General features: G+C 56.4%; 1 long non-coding RNA gene across 2 annotated transcripts; it reads left to right on the forward strand.

The window, feature by feature from the left end:
- The first annotated feature begins 372 nt into the window (after positions 1 to 372).
- Positions 373 to 8,634, forward strand: LOC132690673 (uncharacterized). Of its 2 annotated transcripts, none has more exons than XR_009615463.3 (3): positions 373 to 458; positions 4,770 to 4,947; positions 5,136 to 8,634. It is a non-coding gene; the product is annotated as an uncharacterized LOC132690673 (long non-coding RNA). The 2 variants fall into 2 exon arrangements; XR_014136231.1 differs by lacking the exon at positions 373 to 458 and adding an exon at positions 1,399 to 4,380.
- The last annotated feature ends 2,453 nt before the right edge of the window (positions 8,635 to 11,087 follow it).

An 11,087-nucleotide genomic window follows, 5' to 3' on the forward strand; every position in this document is an offset into this window, starting at 1 on the left:
GGCGGGGAGGGGGGAGGGGGCGGGGTCAGGGCCTGGGGGTCCCCACCCCTACGGCTGCCTGCCTCTCTCAGTCGCTGTCTCAGTGCTTTGGTGTCTCTGGCTATTTGTCTCTATCTCTGCGTCTCTGAGTCGAACTCTGTCTCGTCTGACTCTCCGATCCGGATAGTCTTTCTGGGCCTGGGTGTCTCTCTCTCTCTCCCCCGTCCCTCCATCTCGACCTTGGCGTCTTTCTCTGTTCTCACTGCCTCTATTTATTGTCTCCGTGTCTCTCACCATCTCTGTCTCTCGAGTGCTGTCTGCGCTCGGCCTCTTCCCTAGGGAGGCCTTCCAAGCGGCCCTGGGCTCCCTAGGGCGCGGGTTCGAGTCCCGACTCCCACTTCCTCGCCCGGTGACCTTGACCAGGCACTTCCTTTCTCTGAGCCGTTTCCTCCTTTGCGGGAGCAGAAAGACGCACCCAGGTCAGGGGCTGCCCTCGGCGGGCGCCCGGGCGCTGTCCCTCTGCCAGCCCTGTCCCCATCCCTGCCTCCTCCATGTGTCCCAGCCGAGGGTCTGAACTTCGCTGGGGGTGGGGGGCGGTGGGGAAGGGCACAGGGAAACAGCGAATGTGTCTCTCTCCGCGGGATCCCTGCACACTCAGCTCGAGCTTCTGGGCGAAGAGTTGGTGAGAGACCAAGGAAAAGAGACACAGAGAGATAGCAAGAGACGCGGAGACACAAGACCAGAGTCGGGGCGGCCACGGCCTGGGCCCGGGGGCGGCGGGGTGCTAGTCCGGCCACCCCTTCTCCCCCACCTCCCCCTCCCGCCCGGGCGGGGTTGGTGGGTGGGGAACAGGCCGGGCGGGTTGGGGGGCATGACTCAGAGGCGGGCTGGAGCTAGTGGGCGGGGAGGGGCAGAGGCGGGCCTTTGCCGGGTCCCCGCCCCTGCCTCCCTTCTCTCCGCCCCGGGGAGGGGCCCCAGCGGCGCGGGGCTTTCCCGGATTTCCCTTGAGGCGGGGCTGTCGCTGGGGTTGAGTCCGGGTCACTGAGTTACCGGAGGCCAAGGGGGAGGCTTCGGGGATCGGGGGCGGGGGGCAGAGGAGTGGCGGCTGCACCCCGGATCCGTCCGGGAGGCACGCAGGTCCCCCTGGCTCTCTCGTGTCTCGCCCTGTCTCTGCAACTCTGTCCCTGCATCCCTGGCCCTCGGCTCCCTGTCTCCGGCCCCACCCCCTGTCTCTTTTTGTCTCCCGATCTCTGTCTGTGTCTCTGTCTCCCTGGCGGCGTCTCTCTGCGACCCTGAAAGTGGGTGTGGGGCCCCGTCCCCAGGAAGGGACTTTGCCCACGACTCTGGCCCCACCCCGGTGGATCGTTAACCAGGGATGTGAGGAGCAGCTGTGGAGAGAGAGAAGCCTCACCCCTTCCCCCTTCTCTCCTTTCTGCCTCTCTCTGGGTGGCCCCCAAGCCCCCTTAGCCCCTGTAATGGGGAAACATTTGGGGGCAAGGCCTGGGTCCAGTCCCACCTCCACCATTTGCTCCCTGTGGGACCTCAGGCGAATCCTCTGTCTTGAGACTCGGTTTGGTCTTCTGGCAAATGGGACTGATGTCAACCCCCTGCCTCCCCGTGTCGGGGGAGCTTCGCCCAGGGCAGGAAACGAAGGAATTAGGCTGGAGAGTCTGGGTGCTGCCGTTCCCATCCAGACAGCCCTCCCTCACCTGGGGAGGAGCACAGCCCTGCTGTACAAAAGGGGAAGTTGAGCCTCAGAGGGGGCGGGTTTTGTCAAGGTGGTGACCCTAGGAGGTTGAAATGGAAGGACACCCAAGTTCCTCCTCCTCCCAGCCTCCCTAGGGCAGATAGAGCGATGGCTTTGGGCCCAGACGGGCCTGGGGGGGGGGGCGTGGTGGTGAGGGGGGTTATGCATTTGGCCCAGAAGGGGGTTTGGAGGGGCCCAGAAAGAGTGCTGGGGGGTCTGAGTCTGAGGATGGATGACGGGTAAAAGTCTGAGGGAGGAGGACCTAAAGGAGGAAGACAGGTCTGAGAGAAGTAAATGGTCTAAGAGCGGGGGAGAAGGGAGAGAGAACCGGTCTGAGGGAGGAGGTGAGGCTCTGAGGGAGGGGAAGAAGGTCTGAGGGAGGAGGTGAGGCTCTGAGGGGGGGAAGAAGGTCTGAAGGAGGAGGCACTGTCTGAGGAAGTCTGAGAAGGACCAAGTGAGGAAAGCAGCTCGAAGGGAGGAGGAGAGAGTTGGCTGGCGCGGGGCGGGGGGGTGGGGGGTGGGTTGTGATGGAGGAAGAGGTTTGAGGGTGAGGACATGAGGGTCTGAGGATGGAGAGCATGGTCTGAGGGAGGAGGAGCAGTTTGAGGAGGGCCTCCTTGGGACAGAGGGAAGAGAGGAGTGCTTGGGATCAAGCAGCGACTGAGGGAAGGGAAGAGAAGGGAGGCCTGGAGTCAGCCCCGCCCTGCAGCTGTCTAATTTCCCAGAATCTTCTACTGCTCAGGAAAGTCCCAGCTCCCACAGCCGCCTCCCTCCGGTGTCGGGAATGGAGGATGTGGAACCAGGACGGCTGCCCCCTCCTTTCCCCCCTGGCTCCCAGCACCCCAGGCGGGGAGCACTAGGGTCTCCCCTCTCTGCGCTTGAGCTCCGGAGGTCCCCTGCCGGCAGGGGGCAGCCCCTGGATGAGTCCCAGAAAGTTCCCAGAGAGAGCCCGGAAGTCCTGCATGGTTGTCTAACCACTTTCCCTCACGCAGGCTGCCTTTTGTATCTGTGCAAATCTTTTCTTCCCTCCCACTGCTCCTTCCCTTCTACCCCTACCCCCAGGGAAGGAAGGGCCGAGCCTGTGCCCGTCCAAGGTCCCGAGGAGAAGGAAACAAAGGCCTAGCTGGAAGTCTGTGGGCCTTGGGGCACTTTCTTGCTCTTGGGGGCCTTCCAAGAGGGGAGGATAGTGCTTGTTAGATACTGAGGTTCCCATTGGCTTAATTCCTGGGCCTTTTTCTGTCCCAAGTTTTGCTCCCAACTGAGGCCCGAGCTTCTGTTTTCATCAGCTGTGTGGCTTCCGGGCCATTACTTAACTTCGCGGAGCCTCAACTTCCCCACCTATCAGACAGACTAAATCGAGACCCTAATGCTTCCGTCCTCTAGGGCCCGATGGATAGGAAGTGCTAAAGGCAGTGTGGCTGCAATTATTGTGATCCCTATTATAACCACAGGAACAACGGTGATAATTATTCCTATCCAGGAACCTAAAGTTTCAACAGCCGGGCCCATTTCATTGAGGAAATTGGGACCCAACATGCTGGGCCTGGAAGACATGGGTTTGAGGCCCAGTTCTGCCATGTGTCAGCTGTGTGTGACTTTGGATAGGTGGCTTTCCCTCTCTGTGCCTTTGTTGGTGACTTTACTGTTGGGGATCATAACAGCCCTGCCTCACAGGGTTGCAGAGCAGATTGAGACCACGTGTACAGAATGAATAACTGAATGAATGAATGAACGGTGTCCCTTCTTGCCTCCATACTGCCTGCCTTAACTCACCGGGCCAGGCCTTCCCTGTAACGCTCTCTGCCCAGAGATAAAGCAAGATGGGCCCATTCGCCGTGGGCCGAACTCCCACGAAGAATTGGCCCACGTAATCCTCTTGACATCTCGTGAGGAAATCCAGCTGAAACTCCCATTTTACAGAGACACAACAGAGGAGCGGAGTCCCTGCTCAGGGTCATCAAGATTTTTATGCCAGGTCTCTGTGTCCCCCGCAGCCCGGCTGCTGGGGCAATCGGTCCCCGAGACCACAGGCCTTCCCCCTCCTGTCTAACTCCAGACCCCTAACCCCTAAGAAGGGAATGGCTCAGGAGGGGAAAACTCAGGCACAAAGAGGCAAAGTCACGGCCAGAGATTAGCAGGTCTATGTTCTGTCTACAGGCTCCAGGCACAGAGAGGGTCGAGCTGATGGAGGGAAGGTCGCGTCGCGGCAGGAAGGTATAGATTTAGATTGAAGAGAGGGTTCCGGGAAAGCGAGCAGATTGCACAGACAGAGGAGAACAGACCTGAGCCTGGAGCTGGGGGGCCCTGCCCAAGGTCACACAGCTTTGGGCTGCGATTCCACCCTGGGTTTGCGGACTGCCCTGCTCCCAGAGGCTGCCCTTCCCCCCACCCCCCAGGAGTGAATACAGGCCAGCTTCCTGCAGCATGGCCTGTACCTCCTGGTTCCTCCCCACCCTGGGGCCTTGGCAGCTTCTGGAACCCCTGGCACCAAGCAGGATCGGCCCTTCTGGGGCCTTGGCCAAGACTTGATCTTCCCCTTTCTCCCTCTTGCTGGGTCTGCACGCACGACGCTGAGTCAGAGGATTGCAACATCCTCTCCTCGGGCTTTGAGACCAGACATCCTCTGCCCCGTGCACTGCCTCTATTGGGCCAAGGTGATGCGGTGGGAGACATCTATGGATATTGGCATCTGCCCTGGGTGGGGTTGGGCAACCTCAGAGGGATCCCAGTGAGGCGATCGTAGACAGACGGTAGGCGGCGTAATGCTGGGCCTCAACGTCCTCATCCGTAAATGGGGCTCCCTGTCCAGTTGGCTTCGAATCCCAGCTCTGCCACTTACCAGCTGCGTGACCTTGGGCAAGTGACTTATCCCCTCTGAGCCTCAGTTTCCTCATCTATAAAATGGGGACGAAACCCAGCGAACGCCTCATGGGGTGGTTGTGAGGGTCAAAGGAGTTAGCAATGCGTCGACCCAAGCTGGCGAGGAGTCAGTTCTCGGGAAACGGAAGGTACTATTTTTCAACGATTGCTATTATTAATACAGATATGGGAGTGGCAGAGGCTGCTTGGATCTCTCAAGAAAAGACATGTGGCGTGGCTGCCCCGCGTGCAGATGGCTGGCTGAGAGCCTCCCACAGTTGGTTCCTTCAAGTTCTGCCTCAGCTTGCCAGTCGGGGACACCAGCTCCTGGCAGCGTCTGGCCATTGACTGAGCCAGGCAAGGTAGGGGATTCTGGCCATTTCTGCTACTCTGGGCTTCCTCTGTGTGCAATCTTTGCTGCAGGGGCTCCCCCTTGGGCTGACATGGTGGCCTGATCGTTCCTCCCCTCCGCCCCCCACCTCCCAATCCCGCTTCCCCCTTCCCTTTCTCACGGACCGCTCTCGGTAACTTTTTGCCCTCCTGACTCTAGGCACCTCCTTTCTGGAAGACCGGATCCGTGCGGATGGACTTTGGAGTCAGACAACCGGAGCACCAGTGTTGTCTCTGCCTGGGTGGCTTCGGAGCGGCATCTGATCTCTCCGAGCCTCAGTTTCCCCCTCTGAGTCATGGGAACGGTAACGTGACGGCTGAGAGGCTCCAGTGAGTCAGCAACGAAGCCCTTAGCACACTTACCTGGCACCCATACGTCACACTCATCCATCGGGAGGGAGACAAATCTGGGCCTATTTTCCACTCTGCCGGTTTCTGGCCTCTGAGCCTGGTCTGTAAGGTGGGGATGGACCCCGTCCTTCCCCGAGTAGGGCGCCCTGAGTCAGGTGCGGAAAGCCCCGGCCAAGCCTGGCACACCAGAAGCTCGATAGCTGGGTGGTGTCATTACGGCCACTGCCTTGAGGGGCTGAGCCAGCCAAGTCATCTGAGGAACAGGTGAGCAGGGAGCTGTAGGGCAGGCATGTCTCACCCCCATGGGGCCCTGGTCTTGGGCTGACCAACGAAGGGAAGTCCCAGGGCTGGGAAACCGTGGTGTCCTCCTGTAGAAGCTCCCTGATTCTGGGATACACCACAGAGCTGGGGAGGAGGGAGGAGGAAGCCCCCTGCCTTGCTCATTCAGTGGGCAAGAAGGGAGGGAGAATGTACGAGAAAAAAAAAAGTCGGCCTCCCTCATCAGACTAGAGCAGACCTCCTCCATCAGACTGGGAGGTCCCTGGGGTGGGGATAGGTTCCCCGTCAGTGTAGGAGTTCCTTGTGCCTTTGAGTTGCGTTCTCCCTCCTCCATCAGATCAGGATCTCCCTCAGAAGGGGGCGTGTGTCACTTGTCCACGGATTAGATTATCTCTAAGAGTGAGTGATGCCTCCCCTATCAGACTGGGAATTTTCCCCGGGGCGGGGGGGGTGTCTGGGGCATGCCTCTCTGGGGACTGGGAGGTCGCTCGAGATGAGGCGACATGTTCCCCTCGTCTAAGGACATCGGTTCTCGATTGAGGGGGGCAATTTTGCCCCCTTCGGGGGACATCCGGATGAGTATTAGACTAGAGCTTCCTGAAGATGGTGGGCATGCCTCCGCCATCGTTCTAAAGTTCCCTGAGTGTGAGTCTGGGTCCTGCCTCCTCCATCGGACTGTCGTGCTGAGTTGTGGAGCTTGAATTGGCCATTGTATTGGGAGCCCTGTGAGGGTGAGATTAATCTTATCCCCAGCATTAAATGGGAAGCATGGATTACTCAGGAGGGAGCTGTTGCCTGTCTCCTCCGTCAGATTAGTGCTTGCTTCCAGAGCCCTGAGTCGGGGGAAGTCTCTCTCTCCCGACCACCCAGACACTCCCTGAGACGGGACAAGGCTCCCCCAGTTGGAGTCCCCGCCACTTTGCAAATGCACTCCCCAGGGCACAGCCCAGAACCCATCCCGGAGGAAGGGACAACACCTTCCCTGGAGAGCCAGCCTTTTTTCCTGGAAGTTGGCCTGTCCCCAGCCCCAGGCCACAACCACTGCTGCGGCCACCAGGGCCTAAAAATACAGATGTAAAAGTTCCCTGGGCTCCTGGGAACGCCGAGGTCACACCAGGCTCTTCCTCATTTGAGCCAGAGCCACAGCAAACTGTCCTCTCCTGTGCCCCAACTATCGTCCCAGCGGGAGCCACCCCTGCCCTCCAGCCCCCTTCCCAGGAGAGCGAGGACCAGGGCGGGGGTCTCCACCACCAGACTTTGTGGAGTCGGGTCGCCAGCCGGAAGCAACGCCTGGCACCGCTTCTCGGCTCTGCGACTCTGGACAGGCCGTTTGCACATCTGGAAGGCGTGAGGCCGCACCCGTGGATTGCCTGGCTCTGGGCTGGCTGGTGACAGATGGGGTAAACCGGGGCGGGCGGGGGGCGCTCCTCCAGTCATGCCCTGCAGGAGCTGCGGGTGGGGGTGGCTGTCGGCTTTGGCGGCTCCTTTGGCCATTACCCATCTCTGAACTTGTCACTTTGGCCTCCTGTGGTTACGTGGCGTCACAGTGCATTGGCTCACTTCTGGGAAAATCAAATCGTATTGTGTGTTTCAGATCCCAATTCTCCTCCTGCGGGTTCCCTCCGCCGCCCTCCTGCCTTCGGGCCCAGGAATGTTGCCCCCTGGAGACCCAAGTCATCTGAGGAGCAGAACGGGGCCGAACGGTGGGATTCAAAAAATACGTATTTTCACATTATGAAACATAATGTGGAGAATTACATACAAGGCAATGTTCCATTTTACGACCTGTTGTAAAGGGAACAGTAATAGTTTTGCCAGTTCATCAGAAGCCCCTTTGTGCCTCTTCCAAACCACAACACTTTTCCTCCCTTCAGGTAACCCGTATTTCTTTTATGTGTTTATTGCCTTCTTTTATACATTTTTTTTATTTTGTAAATTGTATTTATTAAACAATTGTTTAATGTTTGTTTATTTTTGAGAGACAGAGAGACAGAGACAGAGCACGAGCAGGGGAGGGGCAGAGAGAGAGGGAGACACAGACTCTGAAGCAGGCTCCAGGCTCTGAGCTGTCAGCCCTACGCGGGGCTCGAACCCACGAACCCTGAGATCATGACCTGAGCCAAAGTCGGACGCTTAACCGACTGAGCCACCCAGGCGCCCCCATACTTTTTTTTTAATAAAAAATTTTTTTTGACGTTTATTTATTTTTGAGAGACAGAGAGACAGAGCAGAGTTTGTGGGCTAGAACTCACAAACCGAGAGATCGTGACCTGAGCCGAGGTCAGATGTGTAACCTCCTGAGCCACCCAGGCGCCCCATACTATTTTTTGAAAAGATTTTATTTCTAAGTGATCTCTACACCCAACATGGGGCTCGAACTCACAACCCTAAGACCAAGAGTCACACGCTCCACCGACTGAGCCAGCCAGACGCCCCTACAGTTCTGAGTTTTTAAATAAAGGGATCTTACAGTGCAACCTCTCGGATCTGGCTGTTTGCACTCGCTTTTATACCTGTGAAGTGTGTCCACATTCTCGTGTCTATTGGCCTTCATTTTCATTGCCGCGTACGACTTTCTTGCCCGATACACCACAATCTGTTAATCCATTCTCCTGGTGATGAGCGTGTGTGTGGTTTTGACTTTTTGGACAACGCCGTATGTATCTCCTGGTGCCAACGAGCCCCCGTTTTTCTGCATCACCCAAGAGTGGGATTGTCGTAGGATGGGGTAGATGATGTGTATACGTCCAGCTGGGTGAGATATGGCCAGACGGTTTTCCCGTGTGATTGCCCCAATTTTCACTCCCATCTCCAATGTCTGCTGCGGGTTCCGCTCGCCCTACATCCTTGCCAGCACTGGTTTTGGCCAGACTTTTAAAATATGCACGCAGGCGTGCGTGTGCGTGTGTGAAAATCTCATGGTGGTTCTAATTTGCAATTCCTGGCTCAGTAACAAGGTTGAGTACTTTTCCCTGTGTCCATTGTCTACTTGGGTCCAAGCACAACAGAATCTTTAGGACAAAAAATTCTAGAACCCTACAATCTTTTTTTTTTTTTTTTATTTTAAGTAGGCTCCATGCCCAGCGTGGAGCCCGATGCAGGGCTTGAACTCATGACCCTGAGATCAAGATCTGAGCTGAGATCAAGAGTCGGACACTTAACTGGCCAAGCCACCCAGGTGCCCCTAGGACCCTAAAACCTTGAGGGTAAAGAAATCTAGAGTCCCAGACTTTCTGGAACAAGGGTATTCTGGAATCCTGGGCCTCAGTTTCCCCATTCGTGAAATGGGGATGATGGGGGGGGGGGGTTCTGTAACTCCCAGGGTTGGTTGAAGGATGGGATGAGTTATATGTGTGCACCCAGAATGGCACCTGGCGCCTGGTGATCGCTCAGTAATTGTGGTTTCCCCTGAGGCTGGAATTTTATATGTTTTGTTCTTTTCTGTATCCTCAGCCCCCGACACGCAGAGAGGCTCAATAAATTGTCACTGAATGAATGAGCAACTCCTAGAATCAAAGGTTCAAAGGAGCAGAGAAACTTCAGGAGCCAAGACCAACAGAATCTAGGAAGGGGGAACGCTCGCATCAGAGAGTCTTGGGAAGTAAAGAATGATAGAAATACATCCTCTGCAAACCTAACACGCACCTGCCTTAAAGGTTCGGGATGGAGGAAGCTCCTCTGGCAAAGGCCCCCGACTCTGGCTGGGGAGGGCCTCTCTCTGGCAGGCCTGAGGACCAGGTCTTACTGGTTGCGGGCTCTTCCCGCCTCTTCATTCCCATTGCCTCCCCTCGCCTTCCCTGCAGGTGTGGACGGACCCCGGGGGAAGCCGCTAGGCTCCTCACTGTCAGCACAGAGGAGCCCGATGTGGGGTTCGCACTCCCCAACCCTAAGATCATGACCTGAGCTGAAATCAAGGTGCTTAAGGGACTCAGCTGTCCAGGCGCCCCTCCCTGCTTTCAATAGCAACCTCTTCCCACCACCCCCACCCCCCATCCCCGCAACAGGCCCTTTTCACTTCAGCCTCAAAGATAATGCCTCTTCCTCCCAGAGCCAACCCAGGGCACGAGGTAGGTGTTCCAAAAACACCGTGGGGGACCAACTCTGGCAGCTTCTCCTCCAGGAAGCTCTCCCTGATTTCTCTCGGTAGGCTGGGCCGGGTTCCCCCTCCCCCACCTCTTGCCTGGGTTGCCCCCGCCCCCCCCCCCCCCACAGAGCCCCAATCGTTCTGGGGTGTCACGCGCCTGTCTCCCCTGTGTGTGAAGCTGAGGGCAGGCCCCACGCTGTATACACCCAACAAATACCGCCCCAAACAGCTGGGACCTCAGGGGATGGGTGTGTCGGGCCCATCTGACTGTTGAAAAAGGCTTTCTTACAATGCTCTGAATTGTGCCTATTCGTACTGTCCCTCTGGGGCCCAGGGATGGCTCCACTGGCTTTTCTAGGTCAACCAAGGAGTGCGCAGGGACCCAGGTAAGACCTGATGGAGCTTGGTCCAGGACCGGCCCTCCCAAAACACAGGAGCCATTGTGAGCAGCTCATGGCTGTGTCGCCAGTTCCTCCCCAAAGGCTCACAAAGACCTTCTGTTTTGTTTATAATGTTTCTTGCGTGTACCTGTGTACCTGTGGGTGAGACCTGAGTCCTCACCCTGGATGTGATCGCTTCCTCCCCCATCTCCCTCCTCCTTCACTTGATGCACAGAGAGGTGAGGGGCTTTGCCTGAGGTCACACAGCCAGGGAAGAGCAAGAGAAGATAAGATTTTAAAAATCAACTTTGTTAAAGAAATCAACTTTATTGAGGTGTAATTTGCATATAGTAAAATGCACGCATTTTAAGCGTCTACGTTGGACGGGTCCTGATAAAAGTTTATAGTCGTAGAATCATACGCAAGCTGGATACAGGACATTTCTATCATCCCAAAACCCCCTGTTCTCCTTCACAGTCAAACTCTCCCTACATCCTCAGTCTCTGGCAGCCACTGATCTGTTTTTTATTGCTATAGTTTTTTTTTTAATTAATTAAATTTTTTAAATTAAAAAAATTTTAAATGTTTATTTCTGAAGGAGAGAGTCAGAGTGTGAGTGGGGGAGGGGCAGAGAAAGAGAGAGGCACAGAATCCAAAGCAGGCTCCAGGCTCTGACCTGTCAGCACAGAGCTCGATGTGGGGCTCAAACCCACAAGCTGTGAGATCATGACCTGAGCTGAAGTTGGACGCTTAACTGAAAGTCACTCAGGTACCCCTAATTAAATTAAAAAAATTTTTTTTAAATGTTTATTTATTTTTGAAGGAGAGAGACACAGAGTGTGAGTGCAGGGGTGAGGCAGAGAGAGAGAGGGAGACACAGAATCTGAAACAGGCTCCAGGCTCTGAGCTGTCAGCACAGAGCTCGATGCAGGGCTCGAACCCACAAACCATGAGATCACGACCTGAGCCGAAGTTGGACGCTCAACGGATTGAGCCACCCAGGTGCCCCCCTAATTAA

The sequence above is a fragment of the Panthera onca genome, chromosome E2 (genome assembly GCF_046562875.1).
Source record: "Panthera onca isolate mPanOnc1 chromosome E2, mPanOnc1 haplotype 2, whole genome shotgun sequence".
Classification (NCBI taxonomy): Eukaryota; Metazoa; Chordata; class Mammalia; order Carnivora; family Felidae; genus Panthera; species Panthera onca.